At 43.3% G+C, this 24,268-nt stretch overlaps 1 protein-coding gene and 1 long non-coding RNA gene across 2 annotated transcripts in view; one reads left to right on the top strand and one right to left on the bottom strand.

Annotated features, from left to right (window-relative positions):
- Positions 1 to 5,624, bottom strand: part of LOC115084923 (glutamate receptor ionotropic, NMDA 2B-like) — a 447,028-nt gene extending 441,404 nt beyond the window's left edge. The window contains exon 1 of the mRNA XM_029590346.1: positions 5,500 to 5,624. The gene's annotated coding sequence lies outside the window, so the exon portion shown is untranslated. The remainder of the gene's footprint in view (positions 1 to 5,499) is intronic.
- Positions 5,582 to 15,106, top strand: LOC115084924. The gene is made up of 4 exons (XR_003854670.1): positions 5,582 to 5,780; positions 7,826 to 7,886; positions 13,889 to 13,981; positions 14,385 to 15,106. It is a non-coding gene; the product is annotated as an uncharacterized LOC115084924 (long non-coding RNA).
- Positions 15,107 to 24,268: the final 9,162 nt, after the last annotated feature.

Here is a 24,268-nt window from a genome sequence, read left to right as displayed (position 1 = left end):
AGGGATGTTTTCCATTCACGGGCAGTGGTGCAAAGACAGCAACGCTGGCTGGATTTCCCAGACTGTGCCAGCAAAGGAAAGGAGAAGCCACGTGGCGCAAAACAGAGATAGACTACGCTCACAAAGGCAGCAAGCAGTGGCGGAAGCAGTTACAGTAAACTGTTGCTGTCAGCACCTGGGGAACGTTCCAGAAGAGTATGGGTAACGGTTTCAGCGGCCATGGCAAACCTAGAAGTGAGAAGCCAAATCATGAGGCCACTGAAGCTGCTGCACATGGAAAGAGACCAGAGAGAGTGAGGGAAGCAGGGATAAGCGGTGGAGAGCATTGCTGTGATTTAGGTTTTTGTTGCCCTCAAGCACTGTTGGTTCTGTTGCACAGCCCTACAGTTTCCTGTGGCAGGAATTACAAAATTCTGAAGCACATTGGAAAACATCTCCATCTTTTTATTACATCATAAAAATAGCTTTCCTAACTTGCTTGTCTCTGTATAATTTATTTTGCTTTTACTGCGTGACGAAAAGAGATCTCAAGTGTCAGTACAGGGAGGAGATCTTGGAGGTGGAGAGCGAAATACAGAGAAGGCCAGAGATGGGGAGATGAGAGGAAGAAGAAAAGAGGACTGCAAACATTGAGGAGAGGAGATACGGAAGATCAAGGAAGAAGGGAGAGGAGATGGAATTATGGGTTAGAGGGTGGGGGGATTCCAGGATCTGGGAGAAGGAAGAGATAGGAAGGAAGGGAGGTCCCAGGATTTGGTGGATAGAATATGAGGTCAAGATAGAGAAGATCCAAATTGCAGTGGGGTGGGGAAAAGGAGGACGTTTCCCTCCATGCTCTAATCCTGTTCCCGCTTGCATCCCTTCCCTAACCTCCTACCCATTCCAGAATGTGTACACACCTACATACATAATCACACAAGCACGCACACACATACATATACACACACACAACCTGGCACCAATCCCATCTTTCTCACATACTCTAGCAGTGCGCCCCTTCCCCTGTCTCTCAAACACAGACACATGCTTCCCAGTTCATCTCCTCTCACCTCCCAGCCCCTCTTCTCATCCGCAATGATCCCCCTGGAAGCACCTCCAAACCTCCCCAAAATGATACCCTTTGCTCTCTCTCCTCCAGACTTACCCCTCCCCTCCTGTTCCCTGCGGATGGATCAGGAAACGAGAGAGTTCTTCTCAGGGAGAAATTTTTCAGTCAGCCTGCTGCCCCTAGAATATTACCAGCCTAAGCGTAGGCTAGCTCCTATTGACAAATCCAGGCCCGGCCACCACTTCTGGGGAAACCCTGGTGGCTGGAGGATCAGATATGTTTACTCCCCCCCCCCCCCCCCCCCCTCACTAGGCTAACTCTGATTGAGCAGCCCGTCCCCACTTGGGAAACTCTCCCCACCTCATCCTTCTTGCTGATTTCAATGCTTTATGGGGCCCTTCTCTTGAAATGTTTGGGGACCCCTAGACTAGAGAGTAGTAATCTACTGTGAAAACTGAGCATTTCCAGCTATCAGTTACACACTTTACATGACACGAGAATTCATGTGTTAGTTAAAAACCAAAAATAATGGAAGGCAGGCAGTCTTACAGAAGATGTGTACTTGGTACTTAGCTCTCGACCACATAAACTATGGTCAATGACTACAAGTCATTGCACTCACCCTGCAGCAACTTCCTCATGGCAACTGGACATTTTCAAAGAATTTTTGAATGGATAACTTCACCAGCAGACCTGCAAGACAATTCTCCTGCATTTCACATAACAAGTTAAATGATTTAAAGCATTACTTTTTAAGGAGGATGGTTCCATTCTTTGTATATTAGATAACCCCATAGCTTTGCTGAAATGGATGATCAGCAGTCCAGAAATGGCATGCCTGTTGTCCAAGTCGTATGAAAACAGCTATTACAAATTTGTCACCAGCAAAGAGCCACATAGCTGGCACCATGACGATACTCCTACTTTTGAAACTCCCTTTGTAACAAATGTTAAGAGATTTAGTTGCTGCATTATATGAAAAGAATGGCCTATTTGAAGACGAAGAGCTGGTGAATACTGTTGGGCACAGAAGAGTTGGTCCCATGTACAGAATGAAGAAGTCTGTGATGCAGACCGCAGACACAGGGCAGCAGAGGAATGATACGTTTGTGAATGAGCAGTCAAGTGTGTGGCGAATGGTCCTTTCATGCTGTCATCAAAAAGAACAATTTGCTGGTGCTTAAGTCACCCCTCTTGAGTTGCTAACAAAATTAAACTCCTTAAGGCACAGAAAGTCTCTAATCTGTTCCATAAATGTCCATTGCATGCCAGCCATAGGAAGGTTAACTATGATGGTTTCTTCACATGTGACAATGCCCTGTATCCACTATCATAGAAAACATAGGGGGCCGATATTCAGCCGCAGAGTGGCTAGTTAAGTTAGCTGGATACACCTTGTACAGTACAAGGAAGTGTACTATATATATATGGAAGATCTATCTTACATCCTTACAAGGGGATAACATCAGCGCCATATCAGCTTCATCACATCATGGCTCGGACAGAAGACTCCTGCTGCCTGTGTTGCATTCTGTGCAGAATGGAAACAAGATGATCACCATTGCAAGTGCGGATTCAGATGTGGTGATAATAGCTCTGTACGCATTCTGTGAATTGCAACATATTGAGGAGTGATAGACAATGTTCCTCTCTAAATTGTGTGGGTGTGTGACTGTGCACAGTTGTAATCTCTCCTGTGCCCAGATTCTGTATATCCACACAGGTTGGCATTTGGCTGCCTTCCAGTTCTGGTTCCTAGTTGCCAGCAGCCAATCTGCTGTGCCTGTGTGAGCCTTCCCACCCACCTGCTTCCTATAACCAATTAGTGAGCCTGTGATAATCCTCCAGACCTGTATCCTGAAACCATGCAGCTCGGGGGGGGGGGAGTAAGAGCTTGTTCTCCTTCCCAGCCCTCTTCTACATCTGGTTCCAGCCTGCGGGCAATCAGCTGAGCTCTCACCCCTATGAGGGGGAGGGAATGCATGCAGTGGCACGGCTACTGGGAAAGGCAGGATAACAGATGTTGGAGAAGGGAGGTGGGGGGCAGATGCTGGCGAAAAAGAGTAAAAGCAGGGGGCCAAATGCTGGGGAAGGGAGGGGGAAAAAAAAAAAAGTTGAGAGCAGATGCTGGGGTTGGAGGAAAAGAAAAAAGCAAGGGGGAGATGCAGAGGGACAAATGCTAGGGGAGAGGGGAAAGAGGCAGCAGACCAGATGTTGAGGAAATGGGGAAAGAAGCAGGGGACAGATGCTGGGGAAAGGGGAGAAAAAGGCAGAGAGCAAATGGGGTAGAGAGGGAGAAGTAAGGAGTGTTGGTGCAGGCAAGGTGTAAGAAATGTGGGTGGGCTGGAAAGAAGGCATTTCAGAGATGAGGAACAAGGTGAAGATGGAGGAACAGGAGAAGGAGATGGCAGGGACGGGAGACGGAGAAAAGGAAGAGAAAGCTAGGAGAGTGCAAAATGAAGTGGAGGGGTATGTGAGAGAGCCTAAAAAATGTGAGAAAAGCTAAGGAGGAGTAAGAGGAGAAGAGTTGCCAGTGAAAGTTGAGAAGAGAAAACTAAAAAGAATGGGGAAGAAAGGAAGAGAAAGGCAGGACGGGGGTCATCAGTGATGGCAAAAGGAGGGGGCAGCGCTGCCACAAGAAACAGTGCACGATGGGGACCCCCCTCCTCCACCTGCCAAGTGTTGTGTGCAAGAGTATTTACTCATTTTATTGTTGCAGGTTTAGCTCACGCCTTTACACTGGTAGCTCAAGGTGAATTGCATTCCAGTGCAGTAGGTAGTTCCCTGCCTCCAGAGGGCTTAAAATCTGATTTGTTACCTGAAGAAATGGAGGGTGAAGCGACTGGCCCAAAGTCCAAGGTGCATTAGCAGGATCTGTGCCCTGGCTTCTCTGCTGCTCAGTGCTGCTCTAACGACTAGGCTCTCCCTCTACCCGGGCACACACCCCTCCACCCATACTGGGAAAGCTGGTGCAGTGAGCAGGCGCCCCCTTATCTCCCCAACTCCACCACGGACGCCCAGCAGCGGCGCGCCCACACCCACCAGAGAAAATCAGAGGAAACACTGATTACAGATTGAATTTGACTTTGAAAATAATGGGGTAGATTTTCAGAGGGTTACGCGCGTACGTTACACACATAACCCCCGAAAACCTACCCCAAACCCCCCCTGCGTGCGCCGAGCCTATCTTGCATAGGCTTCCGGCGCGCGCAAAGCCCCGAGACGCGCGTAAGCCCCGGGGCTTTTCTGGGGGGGCATATCCGGGGGCGTGTCGTGACCGACGCTTCATCGAGGGCATGTCGGGGGCGTGATGCGGCCGGCGTGTCATCCGGGGGCGGGGCCATGGGCATGGTTCGGGCCCGGGGCGTTCCGGAGGTGTGGCCGCAGCCTCAGGACCAGCCCCCGGACCGGAGCATGGCACGCCGGCAGCCGGCCCGGCGCGCACAAGTTACGCCTTTCGCAACAAAGGTAGGGGGAGTGTAGATAGGGCCAGGGGGGGGGGGGGGGGTGGGTTAGGTAGGGGAAGGGAGGGGAAAGTGGGGGGAGGCCGAAGGAAAGTTCCCTCCGAGGCCGCTCATGCGCAACTTTATAAAATCTACCCCAATGTGCATACTTTTCCTGCCCGCACTCTCTCTCAGCAGAGGAGGCACTAGGGAGCATGCTGTCATGTGAGAAATCTGCTCTCAGAGGAGGATGATAAAAATCGGTAAACTCTGCAAGCACAACGGATTATCTTTTCCAAATATCTGCCCTAAGAGGTAACTGTCATTAACAGTAATAAATCTGGTCTTTGGCGTCATCGACAGTAATAAAAGGACTTCTGCAACATCACACAGTATCAAAAAGTCCAAAGGCTGCCTTCCATTGCCACTTGCAAGGAACTTAAAAATGAAACTCTCCTGATGATAATTATGAAGGAGCTGAAATCCCTAACGGTACTAATGACAGAGAATCATGATGCAACTAAAAAAAATTGAAATGAAGGCGGCTTCCCTTATGGTTCAATTCTCATTACGTCAAAAGAGAGCAGATAAAATGGAGGAAAAATAACTTGTTAGCTGTAAGTTACTGTGACACGGCAACATCAAAATCATTGCTGAACTGAAAAAAAGGACTTTGTAGATGCAAATAATAGGAGTCGGAGAAACAGTCTTCCACTTCTGGGGATTCCAGAGGGAATGGTAGGTGATGAGCTGGTGAAATCTTGGGGGATATTTTTGCCAAAGCTACTGGTAATTCTGTTTATTATGATCAGGTACCCCAACTTGGGTCCCTGCCCCTATAAGCCTGCGCGGGGTTGTGACTGCAGAAGACTCCGAACATCTCTTTACAATTTAACTGTTACAATGGTGCCCTAGACTGATTACAGTGCCCTTGCCTGCTAGCAGAATGCCAGGAGAAATAATAATAATAATAATAATAAAGAAGCCAGAAGGATCTGTGTGATTTACCTGCAGCAGCAGCTCCTGAAAATCAATAGTTAACTACTCAAGGAAAACCAGGAAGAGGAATCCTCTGAGTCATTTGGAGCTAGGGACCACCGGTGGGGGGGTCACCTGACCTGCTGAACGAATGGGAGTCTGTAAAACTCACGAGGGCGGTATCAGGGCGTCTTAACCATTCAAAGACGAGAAAGAACAAACACATCTCTCTCTGGAGTTTTCCTGGGCTGAAAGAGGAGTGGTGCAAATGGTTCTTGAGAGGAACAAGAGAGGGGAAGAAAGTTGAGTAGGTCAGTGGCATTTGGATGCTGAAGGGGAGAGAGAGAGAGAGAGTGAGAGAGAGGGGTGGGGGAGAGAGAGAGGGGGGGAGGAGGAGAGGACTGCAGCTGTGAGGAGTTAAGCTGCACCTTGAAACATTCACAAACAGCAAGAAGGTGACTGTGAGCTCAGAGAGGAGTTGGTTGGGACTCCCCCCCCCCCCCCCCAGGAGCTGAGAGGCCAGACACCCCTTTTTCTAGATTGTAAAATCAGTTTGCCCCAGATTTATACCTAAGAAGAAGTATACTTCTTCCACAAGTATCAAAGCAGTTAAAGCCAAGCTAGACTCTCTCTGTCTGGCTGAGCATGCTGGTGAATATTTCTGACCATCTCTAGGCAGCTTGGATACTGGTTCCTGATGCCTAGGAGTGCTATAAACGTTATTCCTTCCACATATCTATTCTTACTGAATAAAGTTACAATTGAAGTTCTTCATTTAGAAAGAGTAATTTGCCATCCTCCACCCAATCTGTTGTGATGTACGTCTGCAAAAAATAATCAACCTGGGCTTCAATGTTGGGAAGTATGCATATCTATAGGACCGGAGACTCTGGAGTGAAAGAGATTTTTTTTTCTTCTCTTTTGCTTTTTCTTTAGTTATACATACCAAAAGTGACTGTATGAGAATACTGCTGCATTTGCATTTCTTATTCCTATTACCATTGCAGATTGCTGGTTCTTATGCTAATTGCTTTTCTGTACTGTTTCTTTGCTCTTACTGTGTTTACTGTTGCTTGCCATTTTTGAAGTGTATTATGCTACCCCTGTATATTATATGCTAATTATCACTGTTTGTCTTTTACATGTTCACTGTTTGTTCAATCCCAAGTTATTAGTAAAATTTTCCTTATTGGCATGGGTATTCCTTGTGACCTTGGGCAAGTCACTTTACCCTCTGTTGCCGCAGGTACAAACTTAGGGGGTCATTTATCAAAATGCACTAAGGCGTTTTTGCATGCGTTAGCACCATATCATATGGTGCAATGCAAATGAGAGAGAGAGCGCGTGAGCGACTAGCCATAATGCCCTCTCCCTAGATAGGTATTTGTATCCCTATGGGAGGCCCACCTAGTAACTCGAGGTAAGGTTTAAGTATTAGTATAGGGGGTTAGGAGCCACTTTGACATTCAACGTGAGACGTACGAACAGAACAGTGCTCTCTTGTGAAGATTTGATGACCTTTGGAGAGAGGAAACTCACCCAAAGATGAGATTGGTGCAGTGTTCTCTCAACCTAGCTTGATGTTATTCAGGTAGAGAATCCATTAAGTTAGGTGGAGAGAACATTGCACCAATCTCATTTTTGGGTAAGTTTCCTTTCTCCGTAGGTCATCAGATCTTCACAAGAGACCACTGTTCTGTTCGAACGTCTCACGTTGAATGTCAAAGTGGCCCCTTACCCCCTATACTAATACTTAAACCTCACCTCAAGTTACTAGGTGGGCCTCCCATAGGGATACAAATACCTATCTAGGGAGAGGGTATTATGGCTAGTCTCTCTCTCTCTCTTAAAATACCCCTTTTGCTATCGCATTTTGATAAATCCAGGCCTTAGATTGTTAGTCCTCTGGGGACAGAGAAATAACGACAGTACATGAACGTAATCCACTTTGAAGTGCTGAAAATAATATATTGGTTATGCTTCTGTAGCCTATTCCTGTGAATAAGGTGTGGACAGAGAGTGGAGGATTTGGTTGGGCATGAGACTCATTTCCCCAGTTGCTACACAGAAACTCACAGCCCCCTGTTCTTCTCTGCCCAGTGGAACAGGTGAGGTTCTTCGTTGCAGCCTCCCCTCCCTTGGTGGCGGGTTCCCTGTAATGCCAGGGGGGGAGGGCGCTCCTTTATGAAGAATGTAGAGATTTAAAAAGTACATAGAGTGCCTTCCCTTAACACCAGCAACAAAAAATACTTGAGACCAATGGTGATTTGTATCATGAGACACCTCAATTATTGGCAATCCTGAAAAAAGTCAATGCATTTGAAGCATTTATGAGGTTATGTTGATTCTCTTTCAGAAAACAAAATGGAAACTCAGTAAATCATATTTGCAGAAGGAGACAAATGGAGAACATCAGGGTGAGACTAAATTTTAACTGTTGTTCGCCTGGCTAAGAGATTGCACTAATTTTTCATTTGCACTGTTATATCATTGCTAACAAACGTCAGTATGTGGGTTTGGATTCAGGTAAGATTCTTGATTACAATTAGATTAAGTGCAGAAAATCTATGAGTACCTGTTGCATTCGTGCCTCTTCTCGCCCCTCGCTCCACCCTCTCTACCTGGGATGCGACTCCCTTCGGCTCTGATGGACAGATGCGGCCACGGCTTTTCTCCGCCTCTTGGTCCCGGTTCCCCCGGCCTGGCCTGACGCTACGGATCCGCCATGTTCCCGATGATGTAAGGGCACGCGCACGCTCCAGACTTTGTACCAGCAAGAGCGCGAACCTCGGGGGCGTCCCCCGTAGTGACGTCATCCATTTGTACTTTAAAAGGTCTTTGTTTGCTAACTTCTAACGAGTTAGCAAGGAACTCCAACAGGACTTGCTTCGGCAGTCCACGATACTTGCAACAATGATCCGAGTCAGCGAGGGGAAGCCTTCTCCACTGCTCGGCCTTTTCAAACTTACCAAGAGTACCCGCTCCACGGGGGCTCCGCTCTCTCTTCTTGATTTCAGATTGCCAGAACACTCGGAAGACTCCTCACTGCCTGGAAGTGATCACGGACGTGAACACAGTGAGTTCTATTACATAGGAATCGGTACTCGTTCCATGAGGGCCTACATTCCTATTGCTCTGAAGACTCCCTTCCGTCCAAGACGTTATCGCAGGTACAGAGATGAAGAGTTACATTGGTAAGATTGCAGATAGGAACCGGTACTCGCTCCACGAGTGCCCATGTTCTTAGAATCTTTTACAGACTCTCTTCTACTCTAGAAGCTATTTCATATACAGCAATTGTGAGTTCATATAACACACTGTTTGTGGGAACCAGTGCTCGCCTACGGCTCCTGTCCCTGAATGTACTGAAGACTCTCTGTGGCATAGAGACCATTGCAGACATCTACTATTGTGAACGTACCATCTTATATCCAGTATACCTTGTCTACTCACTACTTCTAGTCTCTTTCTACAGCTCAGCGACCCAGAGATTACATTCCAGTATTTAAAAGGACTTCAGCCTTGCCTAACACAGCGACTCACTACTGCCACCTCTGGTGGTCCAGCTTCCAGTCTAATAAAGAACTATTGTGTTTATCTCATATTCTAGCCTAGCCGATGGTTCCTCTCAGGATCTCCTCCTGGGGGCGCCGTCATCTGCCATCGGCCCAGGGATTCACCATTTCCTCCAAGTGGTCATTTCCTTTCACTATTGTCACCCTGTGGGAGCCAACCACTACAGACCATTAACTCCGCTCACGGAAGTATTATATAGACAGCTACTCCTCTTTCTCTGAGACTTGCCAGCAGCTTATATATACAGATTGCTACTCCGTAGTGGAGGCATGATAGATTGCTATCTCAGTAGTGAAGTACAATACACCTATTGTTAGCTTCTCTCCACAGAAGAGTATCATTATACAAGATTGCCAAATCCTCTTCCTTGGAGAGTTGATCCATAACAGATTGCTACTCCTTAGCAGATTGGTATCAGATTGCTACCTCCTTTCCTTACAGGAGCATCTAACAGCAGTTCGCTAACAGATCTACAGATAGCTAACTCCTACCCTCTGGAGGAGCAGGTCATGTCATATCGCTACTCCTTTCCCTTTCAGGAGAACAGCAGAACAGCTTGCTAACTCCGCCCTCCTGGTGGGGTGAGCAACAGCAGATTGCTAACTCCTCCCCTCTGGAGGAGGAGAGCATAACAGTATCTAAGAGACCTAGGAAGAGTTTCTAGGAGTTAGTTCATATGAAGCTTGTAAAGTTTGAGAGCATCAGGTCTGCAGATTGTGTAGCATGATTTGTGCAAAGGTTAGCTATAAAAACAAAATGCAGTTCCATTATGCTTCTATATGAAAAATCTTCCAGATTTTTGATTATTGTAATAATCAAGACCAACAGGATATCATAATCTTGCAGTTATGTGCGGATTTAACTTTAAATGTGAGCCAACCAGTTTTGTCAACAACCTCTAAGGCTTTGAAGGAGTCAGTTGGACTGTTAGATGATCGAGGGGTTAAAGGGGCACTTAGAGAAGATAAGGCCATCGCGGAAAGATTAAATGATTTCTTTGCTTCGGTGTTTACTGAAGAGGATGTTGGGGATGTACCCGTAATGGAGAAAGTTTTTATGGGTAATGATTCAGATGGACTGAATCAAATCACGGTGAACCTAGAAGATGTGGTAGGCCTGATTGACAAACTGAAGAGTAGTAAATCACCTGGACCGGATGGTATACACCCCAGAGTTCTGAAGGAACTAAAAAATGAAATTTCAGACCTATTAGTAAAAATTTGTAACCTATCATTAAAATCATCCATTGTACCTGAAGACTGGAGGATAGCAAATGTAACCCCAATATTTAAAAAGGGCTCCAGGGGCGATCTGGGAAACTACAGACCGGTTAGCCTGACTTCAGTGCCAGGAAAAATAGTGGAAAGTGTTCTAAACATCAAAATCACAGAACATATAGAAAGACATGGTTTAATGGAACAAAGTCAGCATGGCTTTACCCAAGGCAAGTCTTGCGTCACAAATCTGCTTCACTTTTTTGAAGGAGTTAATAAAAATGTGGATAAAGGTGAACCGGTAGATGTAGTGTACTTGGATTTTCAGAAGGCATTTGACAAAGTTCCTCATGAGAGGCTTCTAGGAAAAGTAAAAAGTCATGGGATAGGTGGTGATGTCCTTTCGTGGATTACAAACTGGCTAAAAGACAGGAAACAGAGAGTAGGATTAAATGGACAATTTTCTCAGTGGAAGGGAGTGGGCAGTGGAGTGCCTCAGGGATCTGTACTGGGACCCTTACTTTTCAATATATTTATAAATGATCTGGAAAGAAATATGATGAGTGAGGTAATCAAATTTGCAGATGATACAAAGTTGTTCAGAGTAGTTAAATCACAAGCAGATTGTGATAACTTACAGAAAGACTTTGTGAGACTGGAAAATTGGGCATCCAAATGGCAGATGAAATGTAATGTGGATAAGTGCAAAGTGATGCATATATGGAAAAATAACCCATGCTATAATTACACAATGTTGGGTTCCATATTAGGTGCTACAACCCAAGAAAGAGATCTAGGCGTCATAGTAGATAACACATTGAAATCGTCGGTTCAGTGTGCTGCAGCAGTCAAAAAAGCAAACAGAATGTTGGGAATTATTAGAAAGGGAATGGTGAATAAAACGGAAAATGTCATAATGCCTCTGTATCGCTCCATGGTGAGACCGCACCTTGAATACTGTGTACAATTCTGGTTGCCGCATCTCAAAAAAAGATATAATTGTGATGGAGAAGGTATAGAGAAGGGCTACCAAAATGATAAGGGGACTGGAACAGCTCCCCTATGAGGAAAGACTACAGCGGTTAGGACTTTTCAGCTTGGAGAAGAGACGGCTGAGGGGGGATATGATAGAGATGTTTAAAATTATGAGAGGTCTAGAACAGGTAGATGTGAATCGATTATTTACTCTTTCGGATAGTAGAAAGATTAGGGGGCACTCCATGAAGTTAGCATGGGGCACATTTAAAACTAATCGAAGAAAGTTCTTTTTTACTCAACGCACAATTAAACTCTGGAATTTGTTGCCAGAGGATGTGGTTAGTGCAGTTAGTGTGGCAGTGTTTAAAAAAGGATTGGATAAGTAGTTCTTGGAGGAGAAGTCCATTACCTGCTATTAAGTTGACTTAGAGAATAGCCACTGCCATTAGCAATGGTAACATGGAATAGACTGTTTTTGGGTACTTGCCAGGTTCTTATGGCCTGGATTGGCCACTGTTGGAAACAGGATGCTGGGCTTGATGGACCCTTGGTCTGGCCCAGTATGGCATTTTCTTATGTTCTTATGTTTGATAAAAAAAAAAAAATGAGATGAAGATAACGAGGATGCATGAACCAATGGAGATCATCTATGGATGTATATTTTTGTGTTAAAAAAGGTGTGGGAACATGTCTACAGACCTAGAAATGGCAAACTTACTTGGGGGTCAACCATTAAGGAGGCTTGGCATTTCACATCTTCAACAAAAGGATGCAGCTGGAGAATTCAAGACAGGAAACTGTGAATTCCTATGTAATGTGAGACTCAGAAGAACAACTGCACATTATGTGCGCGTAAACAATTTGATTCATGAATCTGTGACGGTTGGTGATCTGTGCTAAAGACTGAGAAGAACAGCTATATATGTGAATTTAATAAAAAAAGAAAAACAAGAAAAAGGGATGTATGGGTTTTAAAAGATAACACAAGTGGAAAGTACTGGGGAATTTACAAGTTTAACATAGGGAATTTATAGAGGTATATAATGAGGTATCCAAATTGTTAATGATGATAATATGGTTACATTGAATGTAGTACATTTGTTACTAACATGTGCCAAAATGCTGGGATTCAAGAGGAGTACTATATTGTTCATATGAGATTTGCAATAGCTGTTTGTTCTGGAGAATGGTGCAGAATAGATTCAGGGTGTAGGCAAGAGAAATGGTTATCTCTCTCTCATTCTCTCTCTCTCTCTCTCTCTCTCTATATATATACTAGCCGTTAAGCCCATAACAACAGGCTACAATTAAAAAAATTTTTTGGTCCATTTCCTTCCCACTCATTCTCCTTCCCACTCCCTCCCCTCATTCTCCTTCCCCCTCATTCTCCCTTCCACCTCCCACCTCTATTCTCCCTCCCACTCCCTCTCACCTCCCCCCCTCTAGTCTCCCTCCCTCTCACCTTCCTCCCTCCCCTCAGTCACTCCCCCTCTCTCAGTCCCCTCCCTTTTCAGCTCATCCACAACCCCTTCCCTCGGATGGCGCAGACGGAAGATCTCCGGGGGGGGGGGGGGTGGTACATCCGTCGTGTGCGCCGCTGCCGCAGCCGCCGCTACTGCTCCTCCCTGCGCCATTTTTTCCAGGCACGCTCTGCTCTGACCGACGTGCTCGCCCGCGCATGCGTGGTAGAGCTGCTCTCTACTGCGCATTTGCGGCACGTCGGTCAGGGCTCCCTTATCTAGTAGATATACGGTAGTATTCTTGATAAAATGAATGAATGGGATTAAATGAATGGATGGATGTTTACAGGGGATGGAAAGAAAAATGCAGTAATATGTCTGGAATAAGTGAGATGGTGAGTCTGGAAAATGAATGAGAGGTAAAGAAAAAGGTGATTTGTTTGTTTTCTTAAGGACTGCTTCCAGTATAGAAGACCTGATTCATCAAGGTCTCTTCCTCTACACAGAATGGGAGAAGAGCCTTGGTGAATCAGCCCATAGTGTTAGATCACTGTTTTTAGATCTATTGCAGGGGTGGCCAACTCCAGACCTCGAGAGCCACGAATAGGGCAGGTTTTCAGGATATCCACAATGAATATGAATGAGATAAGATTTGCATCCAATGGAGGCAGTGCAGGCGGTTCTGTCTCATGCATATTCATTGTGGATATCCCGAAAACCAGACCTGTTTGTGGCTCTTGAGGACTGGAGTTGGCCACCCCTGATCTTTTGGGAGGAAATATGGTCGTTTTGTGGGAAGTGCAGGGTGTGGGAAGACGAGCTTGAATGGCAAATTCATCTTTCTTGGCTTCCAAGTGCAATTTGTGGGGGCCAAATGTTTGTACTAGAACAGGGCTTCCCAAACCTGTCCTGGGGACCCCACTGCCAGTCTGGTTTTCAGGATATCCACAATGAATATGCATGAGATACATTTGCATATCATGGAGACTCAGGATATACAAATGTATCTCATGCATATTCATTGTGTTTATCCTGGAAACCCGACTGACTGTGGGGTCCCCAGGATAGGTTTGAGAAGCCCTGTTCTAGAGTAATGTTTTAGTTTAAAATTTGTTCTGGGGGGAATCAACTTCAACCATGGCAATAGATTTGGTTTATGTTGGTTGCTGATTTTAAAATTGTGTTTTATAGATCAACTGTATTGTCCAGTCATACTGAGCAATGCCACCTGGGAAAGGGATCTAAAAATATAAGTGAGAATTAAGTATGGTGGTATTCTCCTAGGTGAGTTAATATTATGCCCAAATTAATATAAAACTGTTTATGAATTCAGTAAAGATATATGAGCACACACTCAGAGTCCCAGCAGCTGGCACCTGAGTCCACAATTTATTTCCATTTTTCTACCCTGTACTGGGATGTGCCACTGGTTTCACATTTGTTGGAAATGGAAATTGTCTGAAACACAGAGAAGTAGTTCAGAGATGTAAATGTGGCATTTAACGAGTGGCCGACCATAAGATCAAGTACGTACATCTGTCAGTAAGGTTTCCATTGCCCGAATGCAGAATTTCATCGTATGACTGTTTCATGCCTTCTCCGTGCTGCAACTAGTGTAGGCTTAATTTCTTCAGTAAGAAAAATTATCCCATTGACACAATCTCTCGTTTCCCTCCCTCATCCCCAGTGCAGATGCCTGGAGTAAAATCTAGTGCCTGGAAAAAAAAATCCAGTGAATGTTGATCCTGTCAATTAAGTTTGCAAGAATACGAAAAAAGAAGGATCTTACCAACTCAGGTGGATGATCAGATGTCTCAGTGCAATCAACAGCTCATCTTATAATTGTAAAGTTTGTTGCATTGAGTGCAAATGCTTAAAAAAGCAGCCTCAAGTGTACTTTACTTTGTGCTTGTGAAGGACAGTGTTCCAAGGAGTTCGTGTTGCTATGGTACCTTTTACTAACACATCTCATCAGACACTAAAGCAAGTTGTGCTGGATTATCATGCTGAGATATTTTCTACAATTATTATTAATTTGTATTGTATTATATTAATTTGTTCTACTGCATTACTTGTTTTAATGGTGCTTTACAATATTCTTAATTTAAAATATTCTACTGGAGGTAACCATACCATAATCTCCTAATGTGTTCTAGTTAAGTCCTTCAATTTTCTATGTGGGTTTCTTATATATCATAAGTGGTTAGCATGCAAACACCAGTTTCTTATATGTATCATGTTACCTCTTTTCCAACCAGGGATTTCTGGATTTTCCATTCATTCTGAATACACTTTATATACTCATGTATATCTTTAATCTGAGTTCAAAGTTTATATTTTTTTTATTACAGCATCTCAAAACTGTCCTCCAAATTGGGCACCATAATAAAAGAGAGTCCCTGGAAGGAATCCTGTGATTTTTTTGTATTTTTGGAATTAAGACATGGATCCTAGTGTCATGTGAAGTTTCCAACTAGTAGCTGGAAATGCATGATTTTTGTATCTTGTGTGCACTTAGGGGATGATGCAATACAGTGGCTCAGCTGAGCGCACTGTTAACCTGCAGTCATATGCGGGATAAATAGGCGCTAATCCACCCCCTAATGCAATAGGGGGATTAGCACCTATTTAACGTGCCTACGACCTGGAGTGAATGAGATAGGGGTCATCACATGCAAATGCATGTGAACGAGCCTATTACTCATTCACTCCGAATGCAAAAAGATAAATGTGCGTCTCAGATGCACATTTATCGCTCAGATATTAACGCCTGCCTGGAGCAGGTTTTAATAGCTGAGCACATTGAAAAGAAATACAGAAAAGCAGAAAAAACTGCTTTTCTGTACTTCTTTTTTAAAATAAAAAAATATATAAAATAAAATAACTCGGCAGATCGCTGACTTATGAAGACCGATGTCGGTAAACTCGGCCTCGGTTTTCATAACCGGCCGTCTGCCAGTAATGAAAATGGCTGCCGATACTGGCAGACGGCCGGTTATGAAAACCGAGGCCGAGTTTACCGACGTCGGTCTTCATAACTGGCAGCCGCAGCGGGTCGCGTTATGAAGGAGGTGCTAATGTCGCGCAAGCGACCCTAGCACTTCCTTCCTAGCGCGACACCCTAATTTGAATATTGCGGGCGCCATGAGTGCGTTAAAAAAGCAGGCGCTGAAAAGTCAGCGCCCGCTTTAAGCGCACATAATTGCATGGGCCCCTTAGATCACACTAGCAGCTTCTTTTTGATAAGGAAGGATGGGGCTGTGCTCTGTTCAAAAGCTTGCTAGCTGGAGTATTTACTCTTCTGTGGTTTCAGGATCAGTTTCTTTAGAGACCTCTTTCCTTTCAATCAATTGGAGTTTTCAGATTCCTTTCTCTTTGCTAAAGTGCTTCTGAATAGATAGGCCTGAAGTGATAATAGCCCTTGGGGGAATTCATTCTTCTCGCCAGTTAAATGGCTTCCCGAAGGACAAATCCTCGGTAAAGCCTGGTCTTTACTTCCCACATGTCTGAAATGCGTGCTAATAGTATTTATTGCATGATCTCATGTAGTAATTAAAGTTTTATGGCTTGTAGACTACTGATGCCTTTTCCTGTTAATCCAGCTCATGTTGCAAGAAAGAAGTCCAAGCAATTACATGTTATGCTCATGGAGGCCAGATGGTACTGGATTAAGAATATGACTTCTTTAGCATCTTTTATCCAAACAGGATTCCAGTGTGCTTTATAATTTAATAATTCATAAACATGTGTACAGCTATTTCTGGGATGGAATGTCTGCCTACAAATTCTGAAACCTGATCTCTGTAACAGCTCCCAAAGGAGAAAGAGACAAAGCAATGTGTTGTTATTAATATTTTCCACTGATAGCGAGGGCAGGGAAGAAAAGTGATGCATGCAAGGTGATGCGACCAGGATTAGAATTCATGAAGAAATCCTATTGCTCATATTTATTTATATTCCCTATTTCTGAGTACACCGATTGTCAAAAGAAAATCTTAATTCAATAGACTGAGAGAATATCATGCTTTTTGGGATCCTAGGGAAATTAAAGCATTGTAAAGTATTGTAAAGTATTGTAAAGTATATGTAAAGAAATTAAAGCATTGTAAAGCATTGTAAAGCTCCCTCCATACTCTGGGTATATTCCTGAGTCGCCTGTCAAGTCTAGAGGAAACCATCTCCCAGCCAGGTAACTTGTGCAAGGGAGACAGGAAGCTATTCTGAGCATTCTTTTTCATTTGGAATACAAAACTTTCACCAACCTCCTCCTGAACAAGACCAGCCTTTCCTAACGCTCATCTTGCATCATCTTACCAACCTATATCCTCGATCATCTCACAACTTACAATCATCAGAATTCTTCCTACCCTTCCATCTGCTCCAGCAATCATCCAGCTATAACCATTCTACTTCCTCTCTCTAACTGACGTTCAATTGACTCTAATTAACATCCAACACTTCATATTGCTCATACTATTCTGTTTTACCATCTTTGTAGCTTCCTTTAGAAATCTTTCAACACTCTCCACCATACAATCTGATCAATATGCTACCTGGATTCCCAATCCACATACATCACCACTTTTGCAATAGTTCACACTTCATTCCAATCATCAGGAAACAACGTAAACCTCAAACTAAACCTCTCCCACAACATTACAACCGTCAGCAAAGGCTAATCCCAATAATGACCTCACCACTCACTCAATTCCTAGGCCTCTCTCTTCTATCTTTAACTCTATTCAATTCACAGTCGCTTTCAAAAAAAACACACATCTTAAATGACTACCTCACTGAAGCAAACCCTGACATTTGTGCAATCACAGAAACCTGGTTGAAATCATCGGATTTAGTGCTATTAAATCAATTACCTACTCAGCTATATGATTTGTTCTCCATCCCTAGACCCAAAAGAAGAGAAGGAGGTCTGCTCCTGGCAGCCAAGAAAGGTCTTGGAATAACATTACATCATTCATATACCACATTAAACATAGAGCTCTCTGTCTTCAAATCTGATCATTTACAAATTGGCCTAATCTATGCTCCTCCAGGAACTTTAGACTCTGACCCTTCACCTGTCATTGAATTCACTGCTAAATATTTCAACCCAGACATACCCGCCATTTTATTGGGAGACTTCAACTTACATGTTGATGCTTCCCCACAATCCCCAAACTGCGTTACCCTACTATCGGCTCTCAGCTATATGGGATTTACACAAATTATAAAAAACCCTACACACAAAGCAGGTCACACTCTGGACCTTATTTTCATTAATCAGTGCATCTCGCTCCCATCTACAATCTCATGCTCTCCTGTTCCTTGGACAGATCATCATATCATCAACACAACCCTCAAGATTTCAGAACACCCTCCTATTTCGTTTCCAAAAACCACTATTCAATACAGGAAACCTTGTTCTACAGATCTTCTCATCAACCAGCTCTCTAATGAATTTTCTCAACTTGATCTTTCTAATGCAACTACAGCCACCACTTCTTGGTGCAACATCACCAAAAAGATTGCAGACATAACCTGCCCTTCCTTCACAAAAGTAATACAACCCTCGCCAGACAACAGGAAACCCTGGTTCTCCTCAGAATTGAAGCTGCTTAAACATGAGCTAAGAAATAAAGAACATACATGGAAGAAAAACCCATCTCCCACTACATTAGCTACGTACAAAACCTCCCTCAATGCCTACAGGATCACCATTCTTAGAACCAAGAGAGATTTCTTCTCGAAAAAAATACATCATTTCATTTTTGATTCAAAAGCTCTTTTCTCCTACGTTTCAGCCCTCACTAAACCATCCCCTCCTACTATCCCAGATGATCAAGAGTTCAACAAAGCCTCTGAATTAGCTGACTATTTCAAGGAAAAAATTGATAAATTGATTGGCCCCTTCTCATCATCTAGTTCCTCTCTCCCACTCCCGCTCTCTACCCCACCTCAATTAAATACGACTTTGGAATCTTTCGAGACTACATCAGCTCTTGAGATAGAAATCATTCTCAAGAAAATGAAACCGTCCTCTCATCCATTAGACACAATTCCAACCAACCTACTCATTGCAATAAGGAACACCATTTCAAAGCCAATTGCAGACATCATTAATTGTTCTCTGTCCCAAGGTCTAGTTCCTGACCAACTTAAACTAGCTATTCTCAAACCTTTACTAAAAAAACCGAACCTTCCGACCACAGATCCAGCCAACTTCCGCCCAATAGCCAATTTGCCAATGATTGCCAAACTGATGGAAAAGATAGTCAATAAACAGCTATCCGAGTACCTGGAAGAAAACTCTATTCTTGCACCATCCCAATACGGCTTTCGTAAATCATTGAGTACGGAATCCCTACTTATCTCTCTTACTGACACTATTCTGGCTAATATGGACAAAAAACAACCACATCTCCTGATACTTTTAGATCTATCTGCAGCCTTTGACACTGTCAACCACTCATCTCTATTAACAGGTCTGGCAGACATAGGCATTAAGGGTACAGTGCTTAGCTGGTTCAAGTCCTTCCTGGCAAATAGACATTTTAAGGTAAAAATTAACAACAAAGAATCTCATCTGGTCCCATCCAACCAGGGGGTCCCTCAAGGTTCCTCACTCTCCCCAACCCTTTTTAATATTTACCTCTTACCTCTCTGTCGACTACTTGCTAAACTAAATCTAACCCATTACCTTTACGCGGATGACATCCAAATACTCATCCCAATCACCGAATCTATACATAAAACCCTGATTCATTGGAACAATTGTTTGCAACAAATCAATCATCTTCTTGCTAGTCTTAATCTTATTCTCAACAACAACAAAACTGAGATCCTAATTATCAATCAGGACATCAACAACAAGTTGCTAAACCCAGCTAACCCACTCACTGCAACCATTCCTTTACTAAACAATTCACCACAGGTACGAGACCTAGGCGTCATTCTAGACGATCAGCTTAACCTTAAAAAATTTGTTAGCACCACCACTAAAGACTGTTTCTACAAGCTACAAGTCCTGAGAAAGCTGAAACCTCTCCTTCATTTCAATGATTTCCGGTTGGTCCTTCAAGCCATTATACTAACAAAAATCGACTATTGCAATTTGCTTCTCTTCGGCCTCCCAATCTCATCCTTCAAACCCCTCCAAATGTTACAAAACTCTGCAGCTAGAATTCTTACAAATACGAATAAAAGAGATCACATCACCCCCATTCTCAAACTCCTCCATTGGCTTCCAATTAAGCAAAGGATTCTTTATAAAGTGCTCACAGTAATTCACAAATCAATTCATAATATATCCCCACTTCAGTTATGCACCCAACTACGTCATCACTCTTCAGCTAGACCCATCAGAGGAGCTTACAAAGGCACTCTACATGTTCCCTCATCAAAATCCTCGCTCCAGAAACGTACCATATCTACTGCTGGCCCCATTCAATGGAACGCGCTCCCGCCAGATATCCGTCTAGAGATTTGCCACTCCACATTCAAAAAGAAACTGAAAACCTGGCTCTTTAAACAAGCCTTTACAGGACCATAAGCACTTTTTTTCCCTACAACCAGCAAGAGTTCCTCATCATATCATTCTCCAGGATCTACCTGACTCTATATCCATTCTCTTGCTGCAGGTCTTACATGACATCTACTGTTTTATTTTTATTTATACTGCTCTATGAGTTTTGTTAGCTAATTTGTTTACATTACAATGTTTATTTTGATCTAGTTTACCCTTTTCCAAGTTCCATAACCTTGTTCTATGTAATGCCTATTGGCAAAATTTATGTTTAGTTTCAATGTAAACCGATGTGATTTGTATTTCATACAGGAACACCGGTATATAAAAATCTAAAAATAAATAAATAAATAAAGTTTTAATGAAAAATTAGTTCATTTTGATTTGGTTAACCATTAACTACAAGGTACATACAAATCAAACAGAATAGGATGTTGCAATGAGCCAAACTTCAGAAATAATGGATTAACCAAAATACCAACAGACCTGACCAAATTTTGGTCCTGGAAGTCAACATCAGACCCAAGCACCCTGAGGACCCAAGACCCTGAGACTATATTAAATAGTCCGTTACCCTTTTATGATCCCTCTCAATCCCTCCTTTATCTTAAAAGAAGGAAAGGAAGTGTTAAGAAGTGCTAAGGCATGGTTTTAGACATTTATTTTCATTAGCAGATGTTCCCACTCCCACCAATGGAGTTTTTTTTACAGTTGATGGGTGGAAACATGAAATTTGAGTCAGATTCAGTCACATGGCATTATTGGACGGTTTTTAGTAGAATAATCAATTGAAGATGAATCTTTGAGTATTCTGTAGGTGAATTCCAAGGTAGTAAACTAAGAATATGCCATTCTGGGTCAGACAAGGGTCCATCAAGCAGTATCCTGTTTCAAATAGTGGCTAATCCAGGTCAGAAGTACCTGACAATATCTCAGACCTTAAATACTGTAGCTCCCATACTGCTATCATGCAGTGATACGTATTGGCCATTTCTTAAGGGCCTGATTATAAAAAGCATTTACTTGAGTAAAACTGGGTTTTACCAGAATAAATGCACTTTACTTGAGTAAGTGGGCTTTTGAAAATTGCTGCAATAGTATGTTACATTTACACGTTAAACTCCTTTGAAAATTACCCCTAGTGTCTACTTGGTTAATAACAGTTATTGACTTCTCTAGGAACTTGTCCAAGCCTTTTTTAAACCCAGCCTTGCTGCCTTAAAAATATTCTCCGGGAATTAATTCCAGAGCTTAATAGTGCATTGAGTGAAAAAGAATTTTCTCTGATTTTTTTTAATGTGCTGCTTATTAACTTCATGCAGTGTCCCCTGGTCTTCATATTTTTTGAAAGAGTAAACAGCCAATTTACATTTACCTGTTCTATTCCACTCATGATTTTAAATACCTCTATTATATCCCCTCTCAGCCATCTCTTCTCCAAGCTGAACAGACCCAACCTCTAGACTTTTCTTGTAGGGGAGCCATTCCATCCCCTTCATCATTTTGGTTGCCCTTCTCTGTACCTTTTCCAATGCAACTGAATCTTTTTTTGAGATACAGCGACCAGAACTGAACACAATGCTGTAGGCACAACCTTAACATGGAGCAATACAGAAGCATTATGAGATTCGCTGTTTTATTCTCCATTCCTTTCCTAATAATTCCCAACATTCTGTTTATTTTTCTGACTGCCGCCACACACTGAACTGAGGATTTCAAAGTATTGCCCACTATGAAGCCCAGGTCATATTTTACATCTAACTGGTAGAGTAATAGACAATATGAGCTAGTGGTAAGTGGAATTCGATCTGAGGAAGGAAGGGTGATTAGTGGAGAGCCTCGATGATCAGTCTTGGAGCAGGATCTGTTCAATAGTTTTGTGAGCAATATTAAGGAGGGGATACAATGAAAAGTTTGCCTTTTGGCAGATAACACTATCTGCAACCAAGGGAGCAGACAGATTGAGGAGTGATTTAAGAAATCTTGAGGAGTGGTCATATGCCTAGCAGTTAAAATTACCGGTAAATACAAAAAAAGAGCAGAGTCATGCATCTGGAGTGCAGAAACCTTAGGGAGTGGTATATGATGGGGGTTGAGAAGCTGACTAGGAGAGAGACTTTAGGGTGAGTGTGTCTAATGATTTCAATGTAGCGAAACAGAAAGATAAGGCAATGGCCAGAGCCAGATAAATGCTATGCTGCAAAGGGAGATGGCTAAATGTGAAAATGCCGCTGTATGGATTGCTGGTGAGACCTCGTGTAGAATACTATTTTCTGTTCTGGAGGCCATACCTCCAAAAGGATATTGACAGACCAGAAACAGAACAGAAAAGGCATGCAAAGTGGTGTGGGGTCTGACCCAAAAGCTATATGAGATGAGAGTTAGGGTCCTAAATATGCATACCAAGGGTCCTCGAGGGCCGCAAACAGGCCAGGTTTTCAGGATATCCACAATGCATATGCACTAGACACATCCGTATATAACGGAAGCAATGCATACAAATCTATCTCATGAACATTGTGGACATCCTGTTTGTGGTACTCGAGGACCAGAGTTGCCTCCCTAGGGGTTAAAAGAGACAGGGTAGATATGACGACACATTTAAATACTTGAAAATTATTAATAATACACAAGATGTACATTTTTTTCAGTGGAAGGAATGTCAGGAAACATTTTTTCATGGAGAGGTTGATAGATGCCTAGAATACCGGCCTGGAACATGTGGGATAGGCTAAAATAGTAAAGGACATCAAAACGTTATGGGATAAAGAAAGAGGATCCCTCCTTGCAAAAAGTAAAGGGTTAGCAGAGGCAAGGCAAGACCTAGTGGCATCTCAGGCAATGGGGTAGCCAAGTGGTAACCTGCAAGGAGCAACAATTATAACCCTAACAAGAAGGATTTGTGGTATCCTGTCTGGATTGGTGTCTGCCACCCTAACAGCAGAGTTATGACTGCATTAGGATTCCAAGAACCTGCATTGCATGACCTTGGTTACAACTCAAAACTTAAATGAGCCTGGGAGGGAGGGCTAAATGTTTTGGAGAATGGCTTTGCTAATTATGGTAGATGTGTACATTGTTAGAAAACTTTGTAATAAGCCAGACGGGGATCTGGGTGTTGGATTTAAGGTTGGTCTTGTAAGAAGGATAGAGGAAGATGATCAGGCTTGAGATAGCCTCCCAAAAGGAGTTGGTTGAAGCCAGTATTTAATCAGATTCTGGGCACAACTGGGACCGGTAGGCAGTGGCAGAAAAAAGGTTGATAGTTCAGTAAAAGACTGGGTAGGAGGGTAGGGATCTGGTGTTGGGTTGAACAAGGGGATTTGGATGATTGTCTAACTCTTTTCTTTGAAGAGGCATTTTCCTTCAGGGCACACAAAAGTGATTTCTATATCTGGGGCTGCCTTTCTTCTGATTTCCCCTCCTCCTTGTGATCCTTAGGGATGAGTCCTTTCGGGGAGGGGGGCGGAAGCTGTTGCTTTTTGGCCAAGGCGGTGGTGAAATCTCTCTCCCCATGTGTCACTAAATCAATTGATGTGCTGCTGGACTGGGAACAAATGAGCAGGTCACAGGTCTGGGTGTTCAAAAGATAATTTATTGATTATTTCAAACTGAATCAATGTCCAATTCACAAATAACTGAAACTACAGCAGGATTTGTCCTTCTTCTGTGTATGTGGTGATGACTCGTGATCCCTAACATTCCTGAAGTAAGTGTGTAAGAGGCCCGGACTCTGAAGAAAATCCTGCTCTGCTTGGGAACCCCTTAAACCTTGAAGCAGTCCTACCTGAGTTCCAAGTGGCTCTCTTCTACGTAGCCTGGGCCTGTGTCCCAGGGAGGAGATCCAGTGGTGAGTCCGCCTCCTTCTTCCTCTAAACTCCGTTCTTTGTGACCCTCTAGAGGGAAAGGTCTGTTGATGCCAGAGATCAGGCATGCTGCCCTGTCTCCAAGTGAGAGGAGGGGTGACAAAACCTCCTCTCAACAAAAAGAGGAAAAATACTTCACTTAACTGTCCTAAAACAATTCTCTGACTAAAAATCTTCTTAGTTAGA

Source organism: Rhinatrema bivittatum, chromosome 2, assembly GCF_901001135.1.
Source record: "Rhinatrema bivittatum chromosome 2, aRhiBiv1.1, whole genome shotgun sequence".
NCBI classification, from domain to species: Eukaryota; Metazoa; Chordata; class Amphibia; order Gymnophiona; family Rhinatrematidae; genus Rhinatrema; species Rhinatrema bivittatum.
Note: the sequence above shows the minus strand (reverse complement) of the source record. Positions and strands in the feature narration are given on the sequence as shown.